This window comes from Tachyglossus aculeatus, chromosome X1 (assembly GCF_015852505.1).
Source record: "Tachyglossus aculeatus isolate mTacAcu1 chromosome X1, mTacAcu1.pri, whole genome shotgun sequence".
NCBI lineage: Eukaryota > Metazoa > Chordata > Mammalia > Monotremata > Tachyglossidae > Tachyglossus > Tachyglossus aculeatus.
Window position 1 is genome coordinate 50,244,760 of NC_052101.1, and position 24,478 is coordinate 50,269,237.

Below are 24,478 nucleotides of genomic sequence, written 5' to 3' on the forward strand. Positions count from 1 at the left end.
GATTGGTTGGGCAGCCTCCACTGCGGTCTCCACTGCCCTCGTTGGCCAGCTATTTTCTCGGACTTTTGCTGGATCTGCCCACCTTTTGGGTTGCTTTAGAGGGTTCGTCAGTCAGAAAATCCACTGATGATGTAGTCCCAGCAGACATTGCCCTATTTAGAGAGCTGAGACTAAAACCCACTGGACCCATTGTCAGACTGTTTTCCAGTAATAATGATTATAGTGTTTGTTAATTAATTAATCAATCAATATTATTTATTGAGCACTTACTGTGAGCAGAGCACTCTATTAAGCTTTTGGGAAAGAATAATACAACAGAATTAATGGGCATGTTCCCTGTCCCTAACAAGTTTATACAATCTATACAATCTACTATGTGCCAAGCACTGTACGCTCTGGGAGATACAAGATAACTGGGTCAGATACAGTCCTTATCCCACATGATGTTCGCAGCCGAAGAAGGATGGAGAAAGGGGTATTTTTCTCTATGTTAGAGGTGAGAAAACGGAGACACAGGGAAGTTGTGACTTGCGTAGGTCACACAGCAGGTTATTGGAGGAGATGGAATTAGAATCCAGGTCTTAAGACTCCCATGCTTTTTCCACCAGGCCAGACTGCTTATCACACCTGTTCTAATAATTATGATGTGTTAAGTGCTTACTGTCTGTCAAGCACTTTTCTAAGAGCCGGGGTAGATACAAATTAATCAGGTCAGACACATGGGGTTCACAGTTTAAGTAAGAGGAAGAACAGGTATTTTATCTCCATTTTACAGTTAAGGAAACTGAGACCCAGTGAAGTGATTTGCCTAAGGTCACACAGGAGACAAGTGTGGAGCTGGGTTTAGGAACAGGTCCTCCGACTCCCAGGACAGTGCTCAGGCAATGTTGAGGGCTGGAATCGTGTCTACTAACTATATCGTATTGGCTCAAGAGCTTACTCTTCTTGTGGTAAGCGCTCAATAAATATTATTAATTGATTGATTGATTGATGGAGAAAGGCTCCAAAGGATCTGCCTTAGTCATCTCCTCAAGGGAGACTTAGATGCAGGAATTTCTTCTGAGAGTTCGAGCAAGCTCCAACTTAGCACCCAGTGCTGATGGTAGCTGTTTTGATTGACACTGTCCTTAGAGAAGTTGCGCTTTTTAAGTGACAAAATATTCCTAGAATGCTTGGACAGGAGCCTGTCCCTAACAAAGTTACTAAGTTTCACCTGCGGAGGTAGACTGTTGTATCCACTCCCTATGGGACGTTGCCCTCAGTTACTGGTTTTGCCACCCCGTGGGTCCATTCTTGCATGGTTTGGGGGCATTCATAGATCATGTTAAAAACCCGAAGTCCATTGTTCAATCAATCAAACTAATCCGCGTGCCCTTGATAACTCTAGCTATCCCATTTCAGAGTGATTTTACTGGATATTACTGGGATTACTTGGGGTAGCCATTCAGTCTAGACAGAGGTTTCGATTTCACTGAGCACAGACAAAAGGGGAAGGAATATTAATGCCCAGCGCCCATTAACCCCGCATCAGCTCCGTGTCTGAAGGTGAATCTTGTGTGCGTTCCTGATGTCCGCCGGCCGAATTCCTTCATCTGTCCCCTCTCCCCCGCCCCCAGGCGTGAGATTCTTCCAGTCACCCCTCGGCATGAAGGGGAGGGAGCAGTGGGTCGGGACCCCCCACCGAGGATAGGTCTGCTCGTGATCTAATGGGGGAACCTCTGGATACACGCGACCATGGTAGGCTCTGTCAGGGAGGACTTAGCTCAGCCTTGGTCTCTGCAGGGCATCAGCCTCTCTGCAAATCTTCCAAAGCAATGTGACTTTTTGCCAGGCGGAGGGCAGCCGTCTGTACCGACAAGTGCCCTGGCCCAAATTTCTCCCCGAGAGTTATGGATAGACCCAAGTGGTAATTCCCCTTTGTTGGCATACGGAACTGGTTTGACATCATATGCATCCTATGAGCGGGGACTGGGCTTTTCCGAGCAGGGCACCCAGGGCAGTGATCAGCACACCACACCAGTAGGAGCCCAGTCAGGTACTCTGCACACAGTAGGTATCCAGTACAGTACACTGCAGGTGCTCAATAAGTACTATGGGAAATCAATCCATGCAGTCTTTTAGCAGCTTTATCCAATTGGTTCTGTGACTTTAAATGAGCTGACAAGTGGACTCAATCTGCCTATTTCAATCCCCAAAACCCAACCTGTGTGGAATATCTGTGCAATTCAGGTGGAAGTGTACTCCCCGGACCTTAATGATCAGAAGTGTAGATATGACTTTCTCACTGTGAATTTCTTTTGACCCCAATCAAAGAGACAACAGCTCTGAATAGACAGTTTTCAGGTTTCATTTATTCTTACAAATGTACAATTCATCTCCCCTTGTAGGTTGAAGGTAGGGATCATGTCTACCAACTCTGTTATATTGTACTTTCCCAAGTATTTATTTCAGTGCTCTGCACATGGTAGACGCTCAATAAATACTACTGACTGATTGATGTGTTCATACCCCTTCATTAACACATGTGTACATATGTATATTCCATTGTTCAATCAATTCTTGTGCTCCTTCTGTTTGTAAATCTTTTTAAGTTTGTTTCCCCTTTTAGGGGATGAATTCCTTGAGGGTAGAGAACACATCTAGTACTTCTATGGTATTTTACCAAGTACTTTGTAAAGTGTACTACATCCAGTGAACTCTTCGTAGTGGATAGAGCATGGGTTTGGGAGTCAAAAGGTCATGGGTTCTAATCCTGGCTTCACCACTTTTCTGTTGTGTGACCTTGGGCAAGTCACTTCACTTCTCTGTGTCTCAGTTACCTCATCTATAGAATGGGGATTGAGACTGTGAGCCCCATGTGGGACAGGGACCGCGTTCAACCAGATTTGCTTGTGTCCACCCCAGTGCTTAGCACAGTGCCTGGCACAGAGTAAGTGCTTACTGATGACCAGAATTATTCACATAAACCATTACTGCTATTACTACTACTGCTATTTATGTGCAGTCCCTCCATAGCATGCTGTTATTTAATGGTAATGATACTAGATGTGGTACTTATTAAGTGCTTACTATGTGCCAGGCACTGTACTAAGCACTGGGGGAAATACAAGTTAATCAGGTTGGACACAGTCCCTGTCCCACTTGGTTCTCATACTCTACATAGGAAACAGAACAGGTATTTCATCCACATTTTACAAATGAGGAATCTGAGGCATTGAGAAATTCAATGACTTGGCTACAGTAACATAGTAGGCAAGTGACAGAGCCAGGATTATTCATTCAATGATATTTACTGAGTGCTTACTGTGTGCAGCACACTGTACTAAGCACCTAGAAAGTACAATTCAGCAATAAAGAGAAACAATCCCTGCCCACACTGGGCTCACAGTCTAGAAAGGGGGAGACAGACATCAAAACAAGTAAACAGGCATCAGTATAAATAAATAGAAATATAGATGTATATACATCAAAAAAAGTAAACAGGCAATAATATAAATAAATAGAATTATGTATATATATGTATATATATATATATATATATATATATACACACACACAAGTGCTGTGGGGTGGAGGGGATTAGAGCCAAGGGAGTGAGTCAGGGCAGTGGGGAGGGGAGGGGGAGCTGAGGAAAGGGGGGGGCTTAGGCTGGGAAGGCCCCTTGGAGGAGGTGAGCCTTCAGTAGGCCCAAAGTGGGGAAGTGTGGTTGTTTGGCGGATTTGAGGAAGGAGGGTGTTCCAGGCTAGAGGTAGGACATGGGTCAGGGGTCGACAGCGGGACAGGCAAGAACAAGGCACAGTGAGAAGGTTAGCGCCAGAGGAATCGAGTGTGTGGGCCGGGATGTAGAAGGAGAGAAGGGAGGTGAGGTAAGAGGGGGCAAGGTGATGGAGAGCTTTGAAGCCAATAGTGAGGAGTTTTTGCTTGATACAGAGGCAACCACTGGAAATTTTTGAAGAGAAGGGTGACATGTCCAGAACGTTTCTGTAGAAAGACAATTCAGGCAGCAGAGTGAAGTATGGACTGAAGTGGCAGAGACAGATGGTTGGGAGGTCAGAAAGGAGACTGATGCATTAATCCAGTTGGGAAAGGACAACTGATTGTACTAACATGGAAGTGGTTTGAATGGAGAGGAAAGGGTGGATCTTGGCGATGTGAAGGTGAGACTGGCAGGCATTGGTGATGGACTGGATATTTGGGTGAATGAGAGAGCGGAGTCAAGGATGACACCAAGGTTATGGGCTTGTGAGATGGGAAGGATGGTAGTGAAGCAGAGAAGCAGTGTGGCTCAGTGGAAAGAGCCTGGGCTTGGGAGTCAGAGTTCATGGGTTCTAATCCCGGCTCTGCTACTTGTCAGATGTGTGACTTTGGGCAAGTCATTTAACCTCTCTGTGCCTCAATTCCCTCATCTGTAAAATGGGGGTTAAGACTGTGAGCCCCACGTGGGACAACCTTGATTACCTTGTATACCCCCCAGTGCTTAGAACAGTGCTTGGCACATAGTAAGCGCTTAACAAATATCATCATTAATTAATTAGTGCTGTCCACAGTGATGGGGAAGTCAGAGAGATGTCAGGGTTTGGGAGGGAAGATTAGGATCTCTGTCTTGGACCTGTTGAGTTTGAGGTGGCGGGAGGGTATCCAAGTAGAGATGTCCTGAAGGCAGGAGAAGATGCGAGCCTGGAGGGAGGGAGAGAGAACAGGGAAGGAGATACAGAATTGGGTGTCATCTGCATAGAGATGATAGTTGAAGCCATGGGAGCAAATGAGTTCACCAAAGGAGTGAGTGTAGATGGAGAAGGTTCTTTAACTCCCAGGCCTGGGCTCTGTCCACTAGGCCACAGTGCTTCCCTTTTAATAAACTGAAAGTGATGCTATTACTACTCCAGATTCATGTACCCACATTCAAAATTTCAGTGAAATACAGATGTAGCTACAGGTTTTGCTCTGTTGTTCACAACTCTGTTTTGGCTACAACCTTGTGTCTTTCATGCAAACCACAGCAGGACTGTTTGAGAGTGATGTTGAGATGAAAATCAACTTTTTCCAATGGCTACAATCACATACTGACCTCAAAGTCTGCAGGAATGCATGTACTGGGTAGAAACCAACACATTTTACATATCAACTTACCCACAGTAACCATCCCTGTACAAAATAAGCTTTTACTTTTGGAAAGGAATGTACCTTGTATTCATTCAGGGCAACTAGATGTCAGGTGGAATTGTGCCCTGTGGACAGGATGAATGTGTTTCAAGTCCATGAACTGCTAATCTGAGGCTCAGCCCACCTTAGTAACCATGCCTGCCTGCCTGTCGAATTGATGTGGTATTTTGGATCTTTCCCCATCCCCTTTCCCCACCTGTCCACACTCAACCTTGCCCTCTCCTACTCCATCACAAAACCCTGTCCTCTCCCCCTCTCAACTCGGCCTTCCACCTCAGCACTGCCATCCAGGCCTCAACTCTGCCCTATCCTTCCCCATTCCAGCTCTGCTCTCCAAATACCCATGTAACTATAATCGTAATAGTATTTGTTAAGGGCTTACTATATACCAAGCACTGTTCTAAGCGCTGGAGTTGATATAAGATAATTAGGTTGGACACAGTCCCTGTCCCACATGGGGCTTATAGTTTTTATCCCCATTTTACAGACGAGATAACTGAGGCCCAGAGAAGTGAAGTGACTTGCCCAAGGTCACACAGCAGACAAGTGGTGGAGCCGGGATAAGAACCCCTGACCTTCTGACTTGCAGGCCTGGGCTCTATCTACTACTCCATGCTGCTTCTCTAGTCCTGCTTCACCAGTCCTGTCCACACCCTTCTAAATCCTATTTAGTGTTTCCATAGGGTGGCATTGTAGAGAGTCAGTTGGACCCTATCGATTTGGTTAAAAAGTGGAACGTCAGGGACTCATCCTCCTGGTCACCAGAAGTGCAGATTAGGGGGAGGTAATGAGAGGTGAGAATTCCCCAGAATTCCAGGCCGCCAGCACTCCAAATTCCAGTATGCTTTGGGTCCTGAATGGAAAGTGAGCTGAGCCTACTCAAAGGATTAGGATTTCGTCCAGGACAAAATGGATGATCCAGGAGGAATGGTCGACCCAGGGTTTGGTGCCTTGGTCAGGGGCCTCCGCAAGGGAGTTTCTCCAGGGCACACAGTATGAACACGGGGTGAATTTGCATGCCGCATGCTAGGGGTCCTGTTTCCTTGCTCATGTAATTGCAATGTAAGCATCTGCTCCGACTATCTGACTGGGGACATCACATTTCCCCACACAGTTTGCATTTCTGAGTGGACTTGCTTGACCTGCCCATGCAGACTGCTGTTCCAGCTCCTGGACAGCCAATGGATGGAGGCAGTGGAAGAAATTGTCCAGGGGTGACAAGAAAGAGAACAAGAGTACACTCACTACACACCAATAACAATGAATGATAAAAATGACTTTGGAAGGGAGTGCTTACTGAATGGCAAGCACTCTGCTAAGAAAAATCAGATCGTCCACAATCCCTGGCCCACTCGAGGCCCACAATTTAATGGGGAGGAAGAACAAGTATTGAATCTGCATTTTATAGATGAGGAAACTGAGGCACAGAGAAGTTGTGACTTGCCCAGGATCACCCAGCAGGCAGATGGAGGAGCCAAGATTAAAACCCAGGGCTCCTGACTCCCATTCCCGTGGCCTGTCCACAGGGCCACACTGCTTCCCAATCAGTGGTGCTTCTTCGATACCTACTATGAACCTGGCACAGGGCTAAAAGTCGGGGGGTGGGTTTGAGTTGGATCAGAATGGACACAGTCTCTGCCCACATGGGCCTCACAATCCCAGAGGGACAGAGAGCAGGAATTTTATTCCCACTTTACAGAGGAGGAAGCTGAATGAAGCCCATGGAGGCAGTGAGTTGTCCAAGGCCACACAGCAGGCCTTTGGCAGGACTGAGACAATACTCTCAAAGCAGCCCCTGAGGGGAAAGTCTCCTGTCCATGAGTTGTCACCTGCCTTGTTCCTCAGACACAGAACTCTATCTGGGATTAATGTTCATGTTTCAGACAGGATCCCATGGAGCAGGTCATACTACATGTTATAAGGCATTTATTGAGTAATCACTCAACAAATACCGTTGATTGATTGATTGGTTCTTATTTTCTCTTGTGCTCTCACTATTTGTAAATAATGTGTCTGTCTCCTCTATTAGACTGTAAGTTCCTTGAGGCTTGAGGGCATTTGTGTCTGGTGTACCCTCCTAAGCGCTTAATGAAGCACATTCAGCAGGCACTTGGGAAATGCCATTCATTCATTCAATCAGTTGTATTTATTGAATGCTTACTTTGTGGAGAGCACTGTACTAAGTGGGAGAGTACAATGCTACAATAAACAGACACATTCCCTACCCGCAGCAAGCTTACAGTCTAGAGGAGGAGCTTACCCCCGACTGAATGATTGCTTGATTGGAGGTTGCCCTGCTCTAGCTCCATCTACTCAGAGTACCTGCAGGCAGTTTCTCCCTGGAGCAGAAAGAGCTGCTGCCTGAGGTCCCCTTTTCTTGGGTCTGGGAGGGGTAGGGGGTGGCGCGGGGGCCGGATTCCCGGGTGGGCCTGGGAATCCCAGCCCTTTGACTTCCAGCTCCAAACCTAGAACGGCAGGGCTCTAAACAAATCTCACAGTATTGGAGGAATGGGGTCATCCTTGACAGAGGATGGTGAGCACGGGACTGTAGATTATCCGAAGATGGAGTGGGGCCAGGTGAGAGCACGGTATATGGGGAAAGTGACCCCTTCCCCACCTCCACTCTGATTCAGCTTATGCCCGGACAAGTGGAAATAGTGAATCAACTGCAGTGTGAGGGCTTCAGGTTAGCAATGAAGAAGAATCAATCAATAGTGATTTACTGAGAGCTGTGTGCAGAACACTCTACTGAGCACTTGGTAAAGTGCAATACAACAGAGCTGGTAGATGTGATCCCTGCCCAAAGGAAGCTTATGGTCTACAGAAGAAATAGCCAAATGAATTAAATCATGGAATTGATCACTAATGCTTCCTTGCAGCTCTTTAAGAACCAAGCAGGCACCCATCTGTTTTGGATGGACTGGGTGGAGTTTCCCTGGAATCAGGGTGATGGACTTGTTGATTTTGTGATTCTTCCTTTCACTCAGTGATCTGAGAGATCTCAAAGATCTTCATCCAGGACTCTGCGGGTCGGTTAATTTTGATAAAATAGCATCATCCATACCTGGCCAATCAGTGATTTGTAGGTGATGATGATAACTGTAGTATTTGCTCAAGTCTTACTATTTGTATTAAGCACTGGGGTAGATATAACATAATTAGGTTGGGCCCAGTCCCTGTCCTACAAGAGGCTCACAGTCTAAGAAGGAGTGAGAATGAATACTGAATCTCCATTTTAAGATGAGGAAACAGTGGCCCAGAGGAGTCAGGTGACTTGCCCAAAGTCACATAGCAGGTAAGTGGCAGAGCTGGAATTAGAACCCAGATCTTCTGCCCTTCAGGCCTGGGTTCTTCCCATTAGGTTACACTACTCCCATTATCTTCTGCTCCTTGTGATCTTTTGCTTCTTGTGATGATTATGATGATGGGACAGTCACAGATTGGGCAAATGAACTCCAAGGAATCTGCAGCAGGCCCCATTTCAAAGGGCTGGGTATTATTGCCCACCATGCCCCCGAGAAACAACTAAACTAGTAGTGTAAAATGCCATGGTGATCATTATTATTTACCATTATTATTATTACTGTTATTGAGTCTCCAATCAAAGGTGACAGTCAAGCCTCAGTCCTGAGTCTTTGGGGCTGAGAACTTGCACAAAGGACTGACAACTTGGTGGTGTCTTGTGCAGTGTCACTTGCTCTCTTGCCAGTCATTTTCCTGCTGGGGCAGGGGTGCCACACATTGCCAAATGCCCCCATGGGATTTTCCCAGAGCAGCTGAAGTGACTGTAGCCCAGCGCCAGCAGCGGGTTGCCTCTGAGACTGCCGCTGTCTTTGCCACCCACATTAGCTAGTTGTCTTCTGGCAGTCCCGCGGAGCCTGTCCACCATACATGAGATTCCCTAGTCAGGATCTTACACTGCTGATGGCGTAACCCCAGCAGCTGAAGCAGGGCTAGTACCCAGGGCCTCTTGATTTCCGGAGCTGGCGGGAATTACATCTTTCAAAAAACTGGGCTCCGTAGCAAAGAGCAAATGGCTGCCAGACCACTTGGTCGGGGAGAAGCCAGTGAGGAGCCGGAGCTCACTATAATAATCGTTATTATGGTACTCATTAAGTACTTACTACTATATGCCAAGCACTGTTCTAAATGCTGGAGTAGATACAAATCAATCAGGTTGGACACAGTACCTGTCCCACATGGGACTCAAGGAGAAGCAGCATAGCTCAGTGGAAAGAGCCCAGGCTTGGGAGTCAGAGGTCCTGGGTTCTAATCCCGGCTCTGCCACTTAGCTGTGTGACTTTGGGCAAGTCACTTCACTTCTCTGGGCCTCAGTTCCCTCATCTGTAAAATGGGGGTGAAGACTGTGAGCCCCATGTGGGACAACCCGATCACCTTGTATCCCCCCAGCGTTTAGAACAATGCTTTGCACATAGTGCTTAAAAAAATACCATCATTATTATTAATCCCCATTTTACAGTTGAGGTAAAAGTACACATGAAGCACAGAGAGGTTAAGTGACTTGCCCGAGGTCACCCAGCAGACATGGGGCAGAGCCTGAATTAAAACCCAGATCCTTCCAACTCCCAGGCCCACGTTCCATCTACTAAGCCACGCTGCTTCTCAGCTATTGGAAGCTGCGTGGTAAGCAGAGATGTCCAGGACATGTTCTAGACTGTGAGCCCACTGTTGGGTAGGGACCGTTTCTATATGTTGCCAACTTGTACTTCCCAAACGCTTAGTACAGTGCTCTGCACACAGTAAGCGCTCAATAAATACGATTGAATGAATGAATGTTCTGCTGCTTGGCAGCTGGTAGCCGCTCTGACCCACTGGCCAGCTGAAATAATAAGACAACAGCTAAAGCTTGTGTTTTGAGAAGAATGCTCTGGGGATCCCATCCTCATTGTCTGTCTGTAATCATGGCCATGTTTTGGCCTGTTTACTTAACCGGGTAGGAGATCTTCCTGGTGGACATGTTAGGAGCCCAATGGAGGGGGCTTAGAACAACAACCCGAGGCATTTCCTCCAGCCTTCCCAGACTGCGGAGGAATGGCCACGGCTTGCCTCTTAAAGGGTCAGAAGCCCACAGCAAGAAACACAGAAAAAGGCTGGGTGGGTTGTTACTGGGGAATTGTCACAGTGGCGTTGCTGGATTGCTGTGGGGCAAACCCCAGAAGATGGAGGGATAGGGGAGTCACTGGAGGGCTAGGGTTTGTGAGGAATGGGGAAGGATGGCGGGTTGGGTCGGGGGTGGTGTTTCTCTGACTCAAACCCCAAAGTAAAGGAAGCATATGGGTGTGAATCTGTAAATCAACAAACTGGAGGGGTTGCCCTTAGCTTGGAATTTTGTTCAAGGCAATTACAGCCAATTTGCTTTATTTAGAAACTTACAGCGGGCCGGGTTCCAGTCCATGGGAGTTCTTTGTAAAGAGGCCCTGGGTAAGTCGGGCAGTCACCAGACTAGGTGCTCCTGCGAGTCCAGCAGAAGCAAGACACTTTCCCGCTCTCAGGGCGCTTGTTCACTAACGGAGATGTACTAGATATCCACATATCCAGTTATGCAGTGAATCTTCAGGGCCAATGGTAAACAGTGTCCCATGGAGTTTTCATTGTAGGGGCTCATTTGAAAGAGGTTTGACTCCCAGGTTGCTCCAGGCCATTAAGTCTGTCAGAGGGTGATGGCAGATGGCAGTGCGAACTGGCCCTGCAGGGGAGAATGTAGCAGTGCCGAGAGGTCAGGATAGAATCATTTGCTGCCTCCGTCACCACGGTGCTTGCCAATTGGTAAAGCAAATTAAATAGGTAGGGTAGAATGCAGGGGGTTAGGGAGCAAATTGCCTCCAATTTTCCACCTGCTACAGCCCATGTAGAAAACCAAAATCATAGCTGCAGCTGCCAGCAGTTTCTAATGACATGGTTCTCTTTGGCACTGGAGGCCAAGGGAGAGCAGGTCTGTCAGCAATAGTATTAGGAAGAACATGAGGTGATTAATGGTTTGAAAGCTGGAAGGAAAAATCAAGCCAGTTTTCTGAGTGGTTTGGCCTCGGCTGTGGGCCTCTACTGCTTCTTTACTAAGGGTTGGTAGGGAATGTGTCTACCAGCTTCGTAAAATGGTACTTTCCCAAGCACTAAATACAGTGCTCTGGACACAGTAAGCACTCAATAAATTTGATTGATTGCTACAATCCCACATGGGGTTCCCAGTCTGAGTAGGAGGGAGAACAGGTATTGCACTTCTATTTTTCAGATGAGGGAACCGAGGCACCAAGAACTTAAGTGACTTGCCCAAAGTCAAACATCCGATATACGGTGGAGCCAGGATTGAACCCCTGATCCTCTGACTCCCTCGCCAGTGCTATTTCCCTTAAAGGTTCGTGAAGGCCGGTAGTCCCAGACTCCAGCCAGGATCTGATGAACAACCAACTCCATGCTCGGCCCCTCCGTTCCTTTCGCAGGTGAACCGATAAGCCCAGCCCTGGACCATCGGTGACTCGAGACAACAAGGTCACTGACGGTTATGGGGAGTAACTAGAGGAAGATAAAAAGAGGAGATGAGGAGGAGGTGGAGGAAGAGGAGAAGAGAGCAGCCAGGAAAGAGGACATTATCAGGAGGGATTTACTCCTACCCCTAGGAAGGAGGTCATCTTTGTTTTTAGCTGGGGCAACTGGGTTTTTCAGTGGGGAGCAGGGAAGGCTGAGACATGTGGCTTCAAGGTAGGTGATGTTGAAAGAGATCCTCATGGCTCCAAGTCAGCACTGGATGGGGCAGTCATTGTTTTATAACCCTCAATTCAACTCACATTCTCAGCCACTCAGCACATACTCTTTTAAACTGCAAGCTCCTTGTGGGCAGGGAACATGATTACCAACTGTTCAAGGCTTCAAGGCTCTCCATCACCTTGCCCCCTCCTACCTCACCTCCCTTCTTTCCTTCTACAGCCCAGCCCGCACCCTCAGCTCCTCTGCCGCTAATCTCCTCACCGTGCCTCGTTCTCGCCTGTCCCGCCATCGACCCCTGGCCCATGTCCTCCCCCTGGCCTGGAATGCCCTCCGTCCGCACATCCACCAAGCTAGCTCTCTTCCTCCCTTCAAAGCCCTACTGAGAGCTCACCTCCTCCAGGAGGCCTTCCCACACTGAGCCCCCTCCTTCCTCTCCCCTTCCTCCCCCTCCCCATCCCCCCGCCCTACCTCCTTCCCCTCCCTCCCCATCCCCCCCGCCCTACCTCCTTCCCCTCCCCAGAGCACCTGTATATATGTTTGCACAGATTTATTACTCTATTTTACTTGTACATATTTACTATTCTATTTATTTTGTTAATATATTTTATTTTGTTGTCTGTCTCCCCCTTCTAGACTGTGAGCCCGTTGTTGGGTAGGGATTGTCTCTATATGTTGCCAACTTGTACTTCCCAAGCGCTTAGTACAGTGCTCTGCACGCAGTAAGCGCTCAATAAATACGATTGAATGAATGAATGAACTGTTACACGGTACTACTGTTATATGGTACTCTCACAATGGCTTAGTACAGTGCTCTACACACAGTAAGCACTCAATAAGTAACAATGATTGATTGATTAGTACTGGGATTTTCAGCGGAAAGTCCCAAATGACTGGCTTTTGAGCTCACCTTTCTGGCTAGGAGATGGGAATTTTCCTGGGTGGGGTGTGGACGTTTTTTAAGTGAGATAGATGGATGGGCAGATGAGATATCTGGGAGGAGTTGAGGCCAACTCCGGCCCCAACCCCTCCTTCTCCTTCCTTTAGCCCCAGGGGAAACTGCTTTCCATCCAGTTGTGGTCAGAGTTATCTAAACCCGGGTGGTGCAGCTGCAGCAGAGATGAGAACAGGAGGTAGGTTGGCCATTTGCTCTGTTTCATAGAGTATGGTGAGTCAGATTCTTGGCTGGTCTGTCCCCTATCTGGCGGTATGCCAACAGCACCCAATGCCGCCTTGTGCAGCATTTAGATTTTAAGCATCAAGCTTCCTCAAGACCCTGCCTCCAGGTTTCTGGGCTCAGAAGTGGCACCCACGATCCTGGGGACCTGGGTGAGGAATGCAATGGCTCTGGAATAAGTTAAAGGGTTTAGATATCCCCCTATGCCACTCAATAAAGATCCTGTGGATTTCTGCAAAGAACCTTCCCATATGTCCCCACAACACCACTATATTATGTGAAGTGATCAATGCCACACAAGAAATGAAAAGTATGTCTGTTGCTTCCATGTTGGCAATGGGGTGTCTGGTCTCCTCTATTCCTGTCAGTGATCACATTAGTGGGTGTACATTAGCCTTATATTTTCCTTATCTGTAATTGTATTGTACTCTCCCAAGCACATAATAAATAATAATAATAATGGTATTTAAGTGCTTACTATGTGCCAAGCACTGTTCTAAGTACCGGGATAGATACAAGGTAATCAGGTTGTCCCACGTGGGGCTCACAGTCTTAATCCCCATTTTACAGATGAGGTAACTGAGGCACAGAGAAGTTGTGACTTGCCCAAAGTCACACAACTAAGTGGCAGAGCCAGGATTAGAACCTACGACCTCGGACTCCCAAGCCCGTACTCTTTCCACTAAGCCATGCTGCTTCTATAATAATAGTAATAATAATTATGGTACTTGTTAAGTGCTTACTATGAGCTAAGCACTGTTCTAAGCACTGGAGTAGTACAAATTAATCAATTGGACACAGTCCCTGTCCCACATTGGACTCCCACTCTTAATCCCCATTTTTTTACAAATGAGGTAACTGAGGCACAGAGAAGTTAAGTGACTTGCCCAAGATCACACAACAGACATGTGGCACACCCAGGATTAGAACCCGTGACCTTCTCACTATGTCTTATGGCTCTGCACACAGTAAGCACTCAATAAATGCCATTGATTGATAATGATGTCTGTCTCCTCTGGTAGACTGTAAACTCCTTGAGGGCAGGGATCATGTCTAACTCTAATATACTCTCTCAAGTGTTTAGGAGTATGGTCTGTACAAAGTAAGCAATCAGTAAATGTGACTGATTGTTTAACAGCTCTATTTGCTGTTGTGGAACAGCCCCAGGCCAGCACTCTTATCTACTCAATTTATCTATTTTACCACTCAATTTGTAGATATTTTTATGTTTGCCTCTGTCATTAGTGTGTCATCTCCTTGTGAGCAAAGAATGGGTCATCTTATTTTGTACTTCCCTATTGCCTAGTACAGTGTGCCACTTAAGGGGGTATTAGATGAATGCCATTAGTACTAGCACAAACCTAAAGCTCCTCCCTTGACCTCACAGCTCCCTCCAATTGTCACCCCATCTCCCTCATTTATTCATTCAATCAATCGTATTTATTAAGCACTTACTGTGTGCAGTGCACTGTACTATGCTCTTGGGAAAATACAATACAACAATAAACTGTCACAATCCCTGCCCACAACAAGCTCATAATCTAGAGGGGGGGAAGACAGACATCAATCCCTCCTACCATTCCTCTCCAAACTCCTTGAAAGATGTTTAAACCCACTGTCTCCACTTCCTATCCTCAAGTTCTCTCCTAGATTCCCTCCAATCTATCTTCCCCCAAACTTCACTGCACAGAAACAGCCCTCTCTAAGGTAACCAGTGACCACCTTCTTGCCAAATCTGACAGCCTCTACTCAATCCTAATCCTTTTAGACCACTCAGCTGCCTTTGACACTGTAGACCACCCCCTTCTCTTTGAAACTATTTCTTTCCTTGGATTCACTGACATTGCCCCCTCTTGACTCTGCCCCTACCTCTTTGAAAGCTCCTACTTTCCTTTATACCTTTCTCCTCCTATGCCTTCCACACTCTGATGTTCTGGGTCCCTCAAGGCTCAGTTCTAGGTTGCTTTCTATCCTCCCTCTACACCCACCTCCTTGGAGAACTCATTCATTCCCGTGGCTTCAATTACCAGCTCTAGGTAGATGGTTTCCTAATCGACATCTCCAGCCCAGACCTATCTTCTTCCCTGCAACCTCGCACTTCCTCTTGCCTCCAAGACATATCTACTTGGATGTCCTCCCAACACCTCAAATTAAACATGTCTAAAACTAAACTCCTTACCTTCTCTGCTGCATGGATCATTTATTTACAAAAATATTCAGGCTGTGTCTCCCCACTCCTCAAGAACCTCCTGTGGTTGCCCATCCACCTCCACATGAAACAGAAACTCCTTACCATTGGCATTAATGCACTCAATCACCTTGTCCCACCCTATCTCACCTCACCTCCTCTAGCACTAGTTTACTCACTGTGCCCCAATCTCGTCTATCTCACTGCCGACCCCCTTTACCATGTCGTCCCCCCACTCCTCCCCCGGCATGGAACTCTGTCCCTTTCCATATACACCAGACCATCATTCTCACCACCTTCAAGCATTATCACATCTTCTCTAAGAGGCCTTGCCGAATTAAGCCTTCTTTTCCCAGACTTGCTCTCTCTTCTGTGTCATCTATGCACTTTGATCTGTGACCTTTGGATATTTGATATTTGCCCCACTCCCAACCCCACAACACTTATGCACATATCTTTAAATTATATGTTATTTATTCATATTAATATCTGTCTTCCCTCTAGACTGTAAACTCATCATGGGTAGGGAATGTATCTGCTAATTCTATTGCATTGTACGCTCCCAAATACTTAGTACCATGCTCTGCACTTAATAAATACCATTGATGGATCGATTCTTGTTCACAGAGCAGAGAAGAGTGGAAACTGTTCAGCGGGTAAAATCCTCGGCCATGAGGTACCTCTGGCTGCATCTTCTCATCCAATTTCATATTTCTGCTCCAGCCCTTCACCTTTGTCAGGCCTCCCTTCCAGCTCCCCCCTACCCTCCCATACCCAGCTGACTCCTGTAAGCACAAGGAATCCGAGTGATCATATGTGTTCACTTGAGGTGTGGAGGGGTTGGAGGAGGAGCTGCTATTTGAGCCGCAAAAGCAGTTTGTGGGGCAGAGGAGGTGCGGTTGTGACTGTCAGGAAAACTATGTCCATTTCCTCCCTCCATCCTTCTAGGGGGCTTTATTTTAGAACCAGCATGTCTCTCTGGGGACTTCTTAGAGTGGGAGTTCAGCAGGACTGCCAGCCGGCTTCTACCCATGCCAGTGGGAAAGGCCTGCATCCCCTGGGGCAGAGCTGGGGCAGGCCCACTGGGCCAAAGGGCAACTCTTCTCAGGGGCACTGGCACTGGAATTTTGCCCCCACTCTGCCTGGCCTCTTCTTCCTCTGCTGGGGGTCCAGTGGAAAGAGGGTGGAGCCGGGGGCCCTGCCAACCTGGGTTCTCATCCCAGTTACGCACGGAGGGGCAAGCCAGCTGGGGCTGGGCCATCAGGTTTCTGACCAACAACCACCCCATTAAGGTCGACAGGATCAGCAGCCGATGAGTTTGGGTGTCGAAGACCACAGCAGCCACAAGACTGCTGGATTTGGGGTTCTCCTTGTGGAAAGCCTGCACAGGCACTTTGCAGTGTGACCCTTCCTGCCTGCCTCTCCCCTCATTGAACTTCATACTCCAGTGGGATGGTGACTGGGGGTGGACAGTGCTAGCAGCCCAGTGTAAAACAACCACTAGGCTGCTGTCGCCAAACCCTCCGGGCCGGTTCTTGGCCCCAAAGCCTGAGCCTTGAAGCTTGTCCGTTGTTCTCCACAGGAGACTCCAACCCCTCCGTTGGAAACTGGCTGAGCTTAGATCCACCAGGCCTGGCTGAGGGACAGGGAGAGATTGTGCAGAGCTAGGGGCACAAATGTGCTCCGTGGAAGCCCCATGAAGGAAAGTGATCTTCAGCCCAGTGACCCCTCCCATATTCCAGCCTCCTGGGTTTCCCAGTTCCCAGCCCAGCCAGGAGCCCCTCATCCCCATCTCCCCTCCTTCAGGTGAAAGAAAAGTGTCTTTGAGAACCCAAGAGGCCATTGACATCCCACAGAAAGGCAAACACACTTGGTCAGTGCCTTGCCTGAATGCCAGAAGCCCTCCTTGCTTGGCTTTGCCAGGAAAGAGAAAATTCAATTAAGAGGCCATCCTCTGGATAACTGCAGCTCTGGCACCTCTTTACTAGCTTAGCACTTGCCGGGCCCTGGATGCCTCTAGGAACCCTAGTTGTCTTTATGGCTATTGACTTAGTAGAGTGCCAATGCGTTATGAGTCCACTTTCTCCATTACAGGAGTCTATAAAAAAGGCTCTTAAACCGGAGTCGTAGGGTTTCAACGAGACAAATGACGATGGGTTATCAAGGCACAGTGCTTTCCTCTGGATTAGCCGCTCAAGTGTGGGAAATGTTAATAGGGGGCTTTAGCTTGGAGACTTGGCCTGACTTTATGTGACTGAGGGGGTCACAGTGATGTCCAGGAAATGGGGTGGAAAGAGTTGGGGGGAGCACTCTATTGCTCCAGATCTTACAGGAGGTGTGGTGGGGTGTGGGAAAGCTATGGTTGGTTTATCAGTGGGACTGGGCCTCATAGGGCATCTGGGTGGGTTTCTGGAGCAGCACAGGGATGTCACCAGCCTGGACCTTAGCATTTCTAGCAGGGCAGTCCCTTAGAGGACAGAGAGACATGCTGGGAGCTGAGGACACCTGGCTCCTTGCTAGAATGGTTGATCTCTCTTTCAACCCCAGAGCACCACCCAGGGGAATGACAGCCAGACGTGCAGTGGGGCCGCCTGGGATAATCAATCAACCCATGGTATTTATTGAGCATGTACTGTGTGTAGAGCTCTGAACTAAGCACTTGAGAAGATACAGTCCAGCAGGGTCAAAAGACACATTCCTTGTCCATAGTGAATTTACAGCCCAGAGAGAAGCTTATAGTCTTTTATTCTCCCTCCTACTTAGACTCTGGGCCCTATGTGGCAGCTGATTATCTTGTGTCCACTCCAGCACTTAGCACAGTGGTTGGCATAGAGTAATTGCTTAACAAATACCACTATTCTTATTATTCTCTGTACCTCAGTTTCCTTATCTGTTTTCTCTCCGACTTAGACCGTGAGCCCCAAGTGGGCTGAGTTGGTTATCTTGTTTCTACCCCAGCCCTTAGTTAAGTACCTGACACATAGAGAGCACCTGATAAATAACACAATTATCATCATTATTAAGATCCCTGCCCTCAAAGGGCTAGTGATCTAACAGGGGAGAAGGGCACAAGAATGTTTACGGATAGGAGGAGAGGAGAATGGTAAATGGAAAGTTGAATGGATCTGTGTTGAAATAGTAAAGTTCGTAAGTGAAACCTTGAATAGGTTTCTTGCGCCCACCATGAGGCTGTGAGTCCAAGTCCAGAATATGTGGGAGTCTGCAACTTACCTTCTGCTGTGAACATGGAAAAGGAAAGGAGTAGAAGGCTGACAACTGACCCAATTAGGGGAGGGCCAAGGAGTAAAGACAAGGGGAGTTTGGGGGTGATGAGATCAGGGGCTTTCTAAGGGGAGGGTCAATTGGACACCCTATGTGGTGGTGACCATGGCTTCAAGGCTAAGAGTCCAGTCACTTCTACCCCCATGGTAACCTCACAGCACGTACAGAACCGTAAGTTATGGAGCTCGTCATGCCCAGAATTTTGTGTTCTTGGGCTTCATTTCTATCAGAGTTCTTCTGGATTGGGCTTCATACCTCTTGGAGGGGTGAGTAGGAACCAATCCCTCTGTTAGGCTGAAAGAGCCTGGAGGATCTACACTGAGACTCAGCCCTCCTTTGATGTCTCCACAGTCTCCCTTTTTTGTTATGGTATTTGTTAAGCCCTTATTATGTGTCAAACACTGTTCTATGCTCTGGGGTAGTTGCAAGTGAATTAGGTTGGACACAGTCCCTGTCCCGCATGGGGCTCACAGTCTAAGTAGAAGGGAGAACAGGGGAACTGAGACACAGAGAAGTGAAGTGACTTGCCCAAGGTCACAAAGTAAGTATTGCCTAAGTTGCCTAAGTCAGTAGGCTACACATTATCAGAATGGCCTTACAGTAAATCAGTCAGTCAATGGGTCACTTAAGAGGACTTCCTGAGTGCATATTAAGTAGGAAGCACTGTACTGGGCCCCTGGGAGAGTACAACAGAAGCAAGAGGTATTACTGCAGTGCTCTGAATACAATAAGTGCTTGATAAATAGCATCAGTTGATGCTTGCCCTTTGCCCTTGAGGAACTTACTACCTAAGGGGAAAGATGGACAAATATTATTTACAAATAGTGGGAATGAGGGAAGGGGAAGGATAGAACTGGAAGTGATACAAATACATCAGGATGTAATAGCGAAATAAATACTTGTGTATAGTTGTGTTTTGTATTAAAAGAAGACACCAGTCAGTCAATCATATTTATTGAGTGCTAAGTGTGTGCAGAGCACTGAACCAAGCACTTGGGAGAGTACAGTATAACAATAAACAGACACGTTCCTGCTCACAACAACACTAATGGTGAAGTTCACCTATGAGTGTATGTGGCTGAAAAGGCCAGTGTGGGATCAACATCCCAGCCATTTTGTGCACACAAAAAGCCATCCTTTGTTATGATGTTCTGCTTAATGTTTGCAGGTCCTGATGCTGTTTTCTGTTTTCCTTACATGTTTCTCAGAGAGAGCCCCATCCTTCTTGATGGCAATGCACCTTGCTGGCTTATCCTCAGCAATTATCTCCCAGTGTTCACTTGGGATGCAACATTGTCAGAGGCTTTGTTTTACCATGTCCTTAAAATGGGTTCCTCTGCCCTCTTTGTTTTTGGTTTTCCAGTTTCTGTTTGGGTATTTTGCTATCACTCATTCTCCTCATACATCCCACCCAGTTTAGCTGTGTTAAGATGAGCAACTTCACAGCTGCTCATTGACACTGTCTTCATGTCTGACTATGTTTCAGAACTTGTTCATGATCTCATCTTGCCATTTGATATTGGTATTGAGCATGGCCTGTAAGTGATGCTGGTAGGAGGAACTGCTCAAGGAGCTGGTTGTGTTGTGTGTGTGGTCCAGGTCTCTCAGTCATGGAGAAGCTTGGATAACACTACAGCTCTGTACAACTTTAGTGCTGCCACACTCTTCTTAGTTTCACAGAGGATGTGTTGGCCTTATCTGTCATTGCATCCCTGACCAGTATGCTACCTAGGTAGCAGAATTCTGTCACAGGTTTTAGCTGCGTATTGACAAGAAGGGGTTTTGGCTGTGTGAATGGCTTCCCTGGTGTAGGTTGCTATATCACCTCAGTTTTCTTTAGATATAACCATCAGTCTGGCTGAGATCGTGATCACCTCAGTTTTCTTTAGATATAATCATCAGTCTGGCTGAGATGGTGAAGCAGTTTCCAATTATTTGCCTGACTTCCTGAATGTGGGCCTCTAAAGTGCAATCATCTTGCAGGAGAAGCAGCGTGGCTCAGTGGAAAGAGCCTGGGCTTTGTAGTCAGAGGTCATGGGTTCAAATCCCGGCTCCGCCAATTGTCAGCTGTGTGACTTTGGGCAAGTCACTTCACTTCTCTGGGCCTCAGTTCCCTCATCTGTCAAATGGGGATGAAGGCTCTGAGCCCCCCGTGGGACAACCTGATCACCTTGTAACCTCCCCAGCCCTTAGAACAGTGCTTTGCACATAGTAAGTGCTTAATAAATGCAGTTATTATTATTAGTATTATTATTAACCATCTGCATAAAGTAATTCTTGAATGACTATCTCTGAATAGGACCTTGAACGATGCTCAAAATCTGGATATAATTGGATATAATCAAGCAAACCAATAAAGAAAAATATGTATATTTACCTAAATGTTGAAGATGGAAATGAAATATATAGGTTCTAAGGATGGGCGTTGGATTGGAGGTCCTCAGCTTTTATGAAGTAATTAGGGAAGGCTTCCCAGAATGGTAGGATTTTAGGAGGGTGTGGGAGGAGCTGTGGCCTGGGGGATTTGGTCGGGGAGGGGATTCCAGGAAGGGATTAAAGTGTGAGTGAGGGGTCCAAGGTGAGACAGTTCATTCATTTGTATTTATGAAGCAACTTACTGTGTGCAGAGCACTATACTAAGCTCTGGGGAAAGTACAATGCATTATGAAAAGTGACATTCCCTGCCCACAGTGAGCTCACAGTCTAGAAGTGGCGGGAGACAGACATCAATACAAATAAATATATCTACAGATATATACATAATTTCTGTTGGGCTGTGGGGTGGGGGGAGAGCAAAGGGAGCAAGTTGGGGTGACGCAGAAGGGAGTGGGAGATGAGGAAAAGTGGGGTTTAGTCTGTGAAGGCCTCTTGGAGGAGATGTGCTTTCAGTAAGGCTTTAAACGGGGTAAGAATAATTGTCTGTTGGATTTGAGAAGGGAGGGCGTTCTAGGCCAGAGGAAGGATGTGGGCCAGGAGTCAGAAACGAGGCAGGTGAGATCAAGACCCAGTGAGAAGGTTAGCACTAGAGGAACAAAGTACGTGGGCTGGGTTGTAGAAGGAGAGAAGTGAGGTGAGGCAGGAGGGGGCAAGGTGATAAGTGCTTTAAAGCCAATGTTCTGGAGGGTTTTTTGATACGGAGGTGGTTAGGCAACCACTAGAGATTTTTTGAGGAGGGGTTGACATGTCCTGAACGTTTTTATAGAACGATAATCTGGACATCAAAATGAAGTATGGAGCAATGGGGAGAAGCAGGAGGTTGGGAGGTCAGTAAGGAGGCTGATGTAGTAATCTAGGAGGGATAGGATGAGTGACTGTATTAATGTGGTAGCAGTTTGGATGGAGAAGAAAGGGCGGATTTTAGCGATGTCATGGAGGTGGGACTGACAGGATTTGGTGATGGATTGAATATGTGGGTTGAATGAGAGAGAGGAGTCAGGGATAATGCCAAGATTATGGACTTGTGAGACGGGAAGTATGGTGACAGTTGTAAGAGATGGTTTGCTTGGGACTAAAGGCACAGGGAGATGGATGTCTACAATGAGTTATGGCTGCCCTGTGGATCTGCAGTGATGCTGCTTCTGCTACTGCTGCTGGGAAATTTTAACCATGGATGGGAATGGGGTCAAAAAGGCCAGTTTGCCCATGGATCATTATTCTTTTTGGGATTTTTATTGAGCACTTATGTTTTTGTGTGTGGCGGGGGACTCAGTAACAATAATTGTTGTTGGTTAAGTGCTTACTATGTGCCAAGTGTTGGGTTAGAAACAAGATAATTGGACTGGTTGCATTCTAAGGGGGAGAGAGAACAGAGCTTGGGCAAGTCCCTTCACTTCTCTGTGCCTCAGTTCCCTCACCTATAAAATAGAGATTAAGACTATGAGCCCTATTGGGACACAGCCTGTGTCCAACCTGATTACTACCCCAGAGCTTAGTACAGTGCCTGGCACATAGTAAGTGCTTAACAAATACCAATAAAAAAAATAAATCAGTGGTATTTATTAAACGCTTGTGTGCCAAATACTGTACCAGGTATTTGAGAGAGAACAATAGAGATCAAAGATACATTCCATACCCACAGGGAACTTACACTTTAGAGGGAACTAACTTATGTGCATGTGGGCACACTCACTTATGTGCCAGGCCCTGTGCTAAAAGTTGGATGGAAGCTCGAACCTCCTGCCTTGCTGCTCTCCCATAAAGACAACCATTTGAAAGCTATTCCACCCAATCTCTGCACCTGATCCCTCACAATCCCCTGATGCGAAGAAATCACTCTGTTGTCCGTTGCCCCACAGAACCTGCCTATGCTCGGAAATCCTCAGCATAGACTCAGCTTGGGAGCTTCGGCTTGCCTGGGGCTCTGAGTCATCGGCTCTTTTTTTATGGTTTTGGTTAAGCGCTTACTAGGTACCAGCCACTATTCTAAGCACTGGGGCACATACAAGTACATACAAGCCACATGGGGCTCACCGTTTTAATCTCCATTTTACAGATGAGGTAACGGAGGCACAGAGAAGTGAAGAAACTTGCCCGAGGTCACACAGCGGGAAAGTGGTGGAGTCGGGATTAGAACCCAAGGCCCATGCTGTATCCACTAGGCCATACTTCTTTGCCCTCCCTTGCTTCTGGTTAACCCAGCTCTGCTCCCCAGGTGGCATCTGTGGGGGTTTTGCTGTTGGTGGCTGCCCTCCTGGGACCCCTGGGGTGCTTGTGTGGTGATGAGCACTGCTCAGTACCAGGGAATTGCCCTTGTTGCTCTGATCTGGCCTCTCCATTGGCATCTGGGGCTCTGTTTCTTGTGGATATCCCCAAGTGGGTGGGGCAGGGCTGGCTTCAACCGTAACAAAGAGAAGCAAACTGCTGCCTCTGAGCCCACTGGCCTTACAGACCGACAGTTCGAGACATTTGCTTCTCTGGAGACCCCTGGCTCAGAGGTGAACAGATCCTCAAGTGGGGAAGCAGTGGCTGTGGAGTGAGGGATGGGAGCCGGGGGGTCTGGACACCCCCAGAGATATGTGCTGGGCTTGTGAGGATGTGGGTGGGATTCTGTATTTTCGGTCATCTGGCTCCACTGTGGGCTTCTGGAGTGCAGTGTGACACTTGCAGGGTGATGAGCACCTGGGCAGCCAGTCTCCACACCTAGAGAGGGGAATCTCAGCATTTTTCCAAATGTCTGAAGCTGGCCCTTGGGTCGGGAGAGGGGGAGATGGAGACATGGAGGAAAGCCCTATGGGAAGGGGAAAACTCAGGGGGCACAGGGACACCCCCTCCCCCCGGCATCCTGACTTCCCAGGTTGAAACCTGGTGGTGAGGTCTGGCACACGTTAAACACTCATGAGGAAAAGCCTGGCCTTGTGGATGGAGCATGGGCCTGGGTTCTAATTCTGGCTCTGCCATTTGCCACTCTGGTACCTTGGGCAAGTCCCTTCGCTTCTCTGGTCCTCATTTGCCTCATCTAGAACACGGGGATTAAGACTGTGAGCCCCATGTGGGACAGGAGCTGTGTCCAACCCCATCATCTTCTACCTACCCCAGTGCTTAGTCCAGTGCCTGGCACATAGTAAGCCCTTAACGAATACTATTATTATTATTGCCATGGCAGTTTCTGTTTATCGCTGCTCCAGTGCCGGTTCCTCTGCTTCTTGATGAGCCTCTGGGTGTTCCAGTTTCTTCTCGGAGTCCAGCAAGAGGTTGCACAGGAGCACCTAAGATGACACACCAGTTACTCTTCTACTTATCTCCTGGGTGCCCTTGGGCTAGTCAGCTGTTCTGTGCCTCAGGTTCCTCATCTGTAAGATGGAGATTAGATGCCTGTTCTCCTTACCCCTTAGACTGTGAGTCCCAATCAACCAATGATATTTATTGAGTACTTACTCTGTGCAGAGCACTATGCTAAACGTTCGGGAGAGAAAAATACAGTAGAGTTGGTAGCACGTTCCCTGAGCACA